Source organism: Gossypium hirsutum, chromosome A03 (assembly GCF_007990345.1).
Source record: "Gossypium hirsutum isolate 1008001.06 chromosome A03, Gossypium_hirsutum_v2.1, whole genome shotgun sequence".
Classification (NCBI taxonomy): Eukaryota; Viridiplantae; Streptophyta; class Magnoliopsida; order Malvales; family Malvaceae; genus Gossypium; species Gossypium hirsutum.
The window spans coordinates 54,905,638-54,911,629 of record NC_053426.1 but is presented as its reverse complement, the minus strand read 5'-3'; the positions used below and the strand labels follow the sequence as shown (position 1 = coordinate 54,911,629).

Genomic DNA, 5,992 nt, shown 5'->3' with positions numbered 1-5,992 from the left:
ATAATTTCAATATGTTACCCAACTATCAAAAACTTAATTACTAAATGACAAACAAATAGCTAGAACTATTTTACATGAGCTCATGACAACTTTAGCTTGCTGAGAATTACACACAAAGTTTTTTTTAAGAGCAAATCAAGTTAATACAATACAAAAATTATACTTCATGATTCAGTAACAAAAAATGGTGAACATAGTGAGGTAACAATATTGAATTCAATCTCGATAAAAAAGGGTCAATTAAGTAAGAGGATTTCAACAATAATGGGTAAATGGGTTAATGACGAGGGTTAATCAATGAAAAAGGGTTAGTTGGCTCAACGGGGGTTCACTAAGGGTTTAATTATGTGGGAAGGCTTTTTATGGAGTAAGTGGGTTAAATCCTAAGTGCCTTTATCATCTCAGTATATCAAATCATACGTGTGATCTTGACATGTATAATCGAAGCAAGTTCTAGAATGACAGTTCAATGTTGACACATTCAAACCACAAAAGAAGTGAGCAAGAAAGATATGCTCAAACGGCTCAAAAATCTCACCAAAAATTTGGGTTTTTGATATCATTCTTGTATACTTAAGATTTCAAGATAATACCTCAATTCAGAAAAATAACCTAAAAATTTTAGTTCTCAAAATATTAACTTATCATGCTTGATTCTCTAATGTCCTATAATTAAATAATCATGCATAATTCCCTTGGTCTAATTCATGACATATCAATAATAATTATAGATCAATTAGAATTCATTCAATCAGGATTATGAGAATATCACTTAAACACAAGACCAAATTCAGGGATTTGAGAATAATCCAAAAAGTTAGGTTTCATGTTCACCCTCCACACTTATAATGTACATTGCCCTCAATGAACAAAGATAGACTATTCAACATAAAGAAAATCATAAGAGGGAAAGAGTTGAAAGTCCCTGTTAGAAGGATGCGGAGCTTGATTCTGAGGATGGAGTGTTTAGGGAAAATGGTAGCGGCCACTATTCTTGGCTAGATGAAGAAATTGGGTCTTTGAGCATGGAACTCGTTAGGTATTGTTCCCTATTTGTTTCCTCATTCCGTAAAATATTCCTAGCAGCTTTGCTTGGAAGTCTGTAGAATCATGAAAAGCTTATTAAGAGTTGGTGTGGAAGAGAGCGTAGTGGAATTACTTGTTAGAAAGACCAGAAAATGGGAAAAAATAAAATTTACTAATATAGATATGTCTTTATAACGAAAAATAAACATAAAAATAAAAATAAAAATAGAAATAGAAATAAAAAATAAAAAAGATAAGAGGATTCAATGATCCTTGTCGGTGGGGCCCTCAGTGGTGGTGCTGGAATGGCGATGTGGAAGTGTTGGCATAGCTGCTACATCATGGCCTGCATATCGTCTATCTGTCGGTCCCGTCGCCGATCTTGCTCATGGATCATCTCGAATTGTGTAGTGAAGTACTGCTCGAAGTGGGCGAGTCGGTTGGAAAGATGTGCCAATGGAGTAGCCGTAGGAACTGGTCATTCCTTAGGTGGCGCGTCGAAGGCTCCTCGTGCTGTGGGGGAACATCATTAGGAATGTCTTCAAGATCCTCCTCGTCAATGGCATGCGAGAGACGGTATTGAGAAGGATCGATCCCACGTCGGTGTTCGATCATTCGCATGTGTAACATAGTCGTGATGCCCTGTGGGGACATCTGACCTATTAGGGTAAGCGCTGATGACTGAGCTGCGGTGTTGAGGAGGTCAAAGTGTCTGGCAAGGTGTGTCACGTAGGGGCTGATGAAGATCACTCCCTTCCTATAGTGCTCGGTCTGATGGCGAACGGCGAAAGCAATGAAATATGCCAAGTCGGTCACGTGTGCATTCGCCATGCACCATAGATAGTAGGCATCATGGGTGTTGACGATGGCGATGCTCTCTCTCCTCCCGGTGAATGTGTGAGCCAATATGGCATGGAGATAGCGGAGGGAAGGGGGGAGAGTTGGGGCCTTCGAGCGGCTGGGGTTGTAGGTGGAAGAGAATGGTGCCAAATCCTTCCAGCATAAGGAGGGGGAGATGTGGATATTGCGTGGGAGTGCATTCATGTCCTCCTCCTCCATAAACTCATCGGTGTAAAGTTCCAGAGCAACTCCAAACTCTGGGACACTCATTGCATGAACTAGACTGCCTAATCGGAAGTGAATGGTGCCTGGGTCATCATTTTTCGTCATCACCACCTGTAAATGAAAAGTAGAGCATAATTCTAAGGTGAGCTCTAAATAAGTGGGCTCGATAATAGCGAAAAACCGTTCCCATGGGTCTATAGATAGGAGGGCACGGATGGCATCAGCGAGCTGGACTTGCTCTACGGTAGCCCAGTCGATGCAACGACCTGTAGTGATGGGTCGTGCGTGTAGAATTTGAAATAGCTCCTCCTGCGAAGCTTGTGGAAATTCAAGGAACGCGTGCCGAACTTCGGCTGTAGCTCGTATCGATAAAGAACCCGATCCCCTACATCTTTTTGAGGAAGGGACCGCGGCCATCTTGTCCCTTGATGACGACATAATATACCTGAAAATACATGAGGATTGATAGAATCCAAGATGCATCAATAGTTAAGCAATAGGCCTAAAACTAGTAAATGCTATTTAGTGTTTTAAATAAGTCAAATATAGAAAATTCTAAAGCAAATTCTTAACTTGTCTAAAACATATTTGTAATAGTAACAATATCTATGTAAAGCATGAAAAATACTAATGTAACAACACAAATTGGAAAAACAATGTTAAGAAAGTGAACCAAGGGCTGTTGTAAGGCAGTGCACGGGCGTGTGACGCGGAGAAGAAACCATGTGGTGGGAAAAATAGAAAGTATAGGGAAGGGAAAATGGGGATGAATGCAAGTGGAGTGAGTTTGAGGGTGGTTTGGGGGTTGGGGAAGTGAGAATCTAGGGAATGGTGGCCGGAATAGGGAGTAGAGGTTAGGGAGGGTGGATTTCGGCCAGGTTTTTGAAAGGAGGAAGAAGATGAAAAGTGGTTTGTTTATATAGGGGAGGGGCACAAGGCCTAGGGCCACGCCCGTGTGCTATGCGGGTAGCCTGTGTTTTTCGAATTTATTCAAATGTGGTCATGCCCGGCTACTATCACACACCCGTGTGTCTTGGGCATGTGTGGCACACAGCCATGTCGCACGGTCGTGCCTAGCGTTGTTCGCTTCTCCTACGCCCGTGCGTTATGGTACCATGCCCATGTATTGTTGTACACGGTTGAATGGCACGGGCGTGTCGCACGCCCATGTCAATGAAACAGTATCGAGCCTTGTCCATGGCACGCCCGTGTTATTCCTATCAAGTTCACCCACGGCCATGTTGCACGACCGTGGGGATTTATCGCACCCTGTGTTTTGGGCAAATCATGTCCTACTTCAACACGGCCGTTCTCTTCCCCTGTTTGGCCACGGCTTCAGGCATGCCTGTGTGCCTGGCCGTGTGTACTTAAAAACTTTGCAATTCAAAGATAAAGTTGATGATTTGAAGTGTTAGAAATTAATTAAAAATAAAGAAATCAAAATTGTTAATGCTAGGGTTACCTCCCGAGAAGCGCTTATTTATAGTCTAAGCTTGACTTACCTCTCCATTGATTTATCATGGTGGGTTGAGGAGTTCATACTCCTCATTCCTGCTATCAATCTTAAAACAAGGTTTTAATCGAGTGTTGTTTACCTTAAAAGTGCCAAACTTGGGATGACTCACCTCCACCGTACCGAATGGAAAAATACTGAGTACCGTAAGAGGGATTTCCTCATTCGGTGTGGTAGTGACAATGTGAGGATCAACGACATCTAGTAAGACTTTATCGCCTACCTTAAGTTGATTAGGAGAGGTATCGGGCTTTTTTTGGCGTAGTTTTGGTTTATCATGTGTTCTCGATTTTTGTTCTCGCCATTCGTCTAGCTCCTCTATCCGTAGCCTTCGTTCTTCATGGACATCTTTGTTCTTTTCATGATAGTAGCGCAGTGTCTCTGTTGTCTTGGTTTGAGAAGGTTCCTGCAAGGATGATTGAATATTAGTTTTATCATCGATAGGTTTTATAGCATTATCCTAAGTCTTAGGGGTTTTGACTGAGTCGCGTGCTTGGAGTGTTACTGCGTCGTCACCTATACGAAGTGTTAGCTCCCCTGTACCTACATTAATAATGGTTCTGGCAGTTGCTAAAAAGGGTCGTCCTAAAATTAAAGGTACCTCGTTATCCTCATCCATATCTAAGACGACAAAGTCTACTTGGTAAATAAATTTATCAATTTTAACGAGAACATCTTCAATAATACCCTTAGGAAATCGAACTATTTTGTCAGCCAATTGTATGCTCATCCTAGTCTGTTTGGGTTTATCGATACCTAGTCGTTTAAACATTTTATAAAGCATAACATTTATACTTGCCCCTAGATCAGCTAAAGCATTATGCACAGATAAAGTACCAATTAAGTAAGGAATTGTAAAACTCCCTGGATCTTTCAATTTGTTAGGTAGCTTATTCTTCAGAATAGCTGAGCAGACTGCATTGAGTTCCACATGCGATGTAGCATCTAATTTCCTTTTATTAGCCAGAAGTTCCTTTAAGAATTTTGCTGAGTTGGGCATCTGCGAAAGAACTTCAATAAAGGGTAAGTTAATATGTAATTTCTGTAAGAGTTTGACAAACTTACCGAATTGTTCTTCTGTTCTGTCTTTCATCATCGCTTTAGGATATGGCACACGAGGTTCATAATTCGTACTTACCAGTTTAGGATCATCATCATTTACCTCTTCTCGACCTTTGTTTATCGCGTTGTCTTGCTGTAATTCTGGCTCAGGTGCAATGGATCCTTTCTTATCTTGGGCACTAATTCCATTGAGGTGTTCCCTCGGATTAGGTTCCGTATTACTTGGTAAGCTACCTTGTGGTCGCTTGAAGATTAGTTTGGATAGCTGGCCTATCTGAGTTTCGAGTTCTTGGATCAATGCTTGTTGATTCTTAAGTGCTGTCTCGGTATTTTAAAAACGGGTTTCTGACATCAAGATGAATTTTGAAAGCATCTCTTCAAGGTTCTGCTTCTTCTCTTGTTGATAAGGTGGCTGTTGAAAATCCTGAGGTTTTTGTGGCTTTTGATTCCCTTGACCTCCCCAGGAAAAATTTGGGTGGTTCCTCCAACCTACATTATAGGTGTTACTGTATGGGTTATTTTGAGATCGAAAGTTATTGTTACCGATATAGTTGACTTGTTCTTCTTCAGTTGTAGGATTGAAGGACTGGTATTCTGTATGCACACCTCCTCTTGAGTAACACCTCATTACTAGATGTACCTACGTAGAACAAAGAAAACTATCAATCTTTTTATTGAGAAGTTCTACTTGATTAGAGAGCATGGTAACTAAATCAATGTTATAAACGACAACTATTTTTGTTGGCTTAGTCCTCATGACTTGCCACTGATAGTTGTTCAGTGACATCTCCTCTATGAATTCGTAGGCATCTTCCGGTGTTTTATTGTTTATGGTTCCGCTAGCAGCTGCGTCAATCGTTTGTCTTGTCGAGGGTTTCACACCATTGTAGAACGTTTGAACTTGCAGCCATAAAGGTAACCCATGGTGAGGGCACCTTCTCAATAGATCCATGTATCTCTCCCATGCATCGTAAAGTGTTTCTAAGTCCATCTGCACAAAAGAAGAGATATCATTGCGTAATTTAGCCATTTTAGCCGGAAGAAAATATTTTAGTAAAAATTTCTCGGTCATTTGCTCCCAAGTAGTGATAGACCCTCGTGGTAACGAGTTTAACCACTGTTTAGCTTTGTTTCTCAGTGAGAAGGGAAATAACTGAAGACGGATGGCATCATCAGAAACGCCATTGATTTGGAATGTATCGCAAAATTCTAGGAAATTTGCTAAGTGAGTGTTAGGATCTTCATCCTGCAAACCATCAAACTGAACAAACTGCTGTATCATCTGAATAATGTTAGGTTTTAATTCAAAATTATTCGTAGCAATTG

General features: G+C 40.9%; 1 non-coding gene across 1 annotated transcript; it reads left to right on the top strand.

The window, feature by feature from the left end:
- Window positions 1–5,583: 5,583 nt before the first annotated feature.
- Window positions 5,584–5,690, top strand: LOC121227807 (small nucleolar RNA R71). The gene has a single exon (XR_005925329.1). It is a non-coding gene; the product is annotated as a small nucleolar RNA R71 (small nucleolar RNA).
- The last annotated feature ends 302 nt before the right edge of the window (window positions 5,691–5,992 follow it).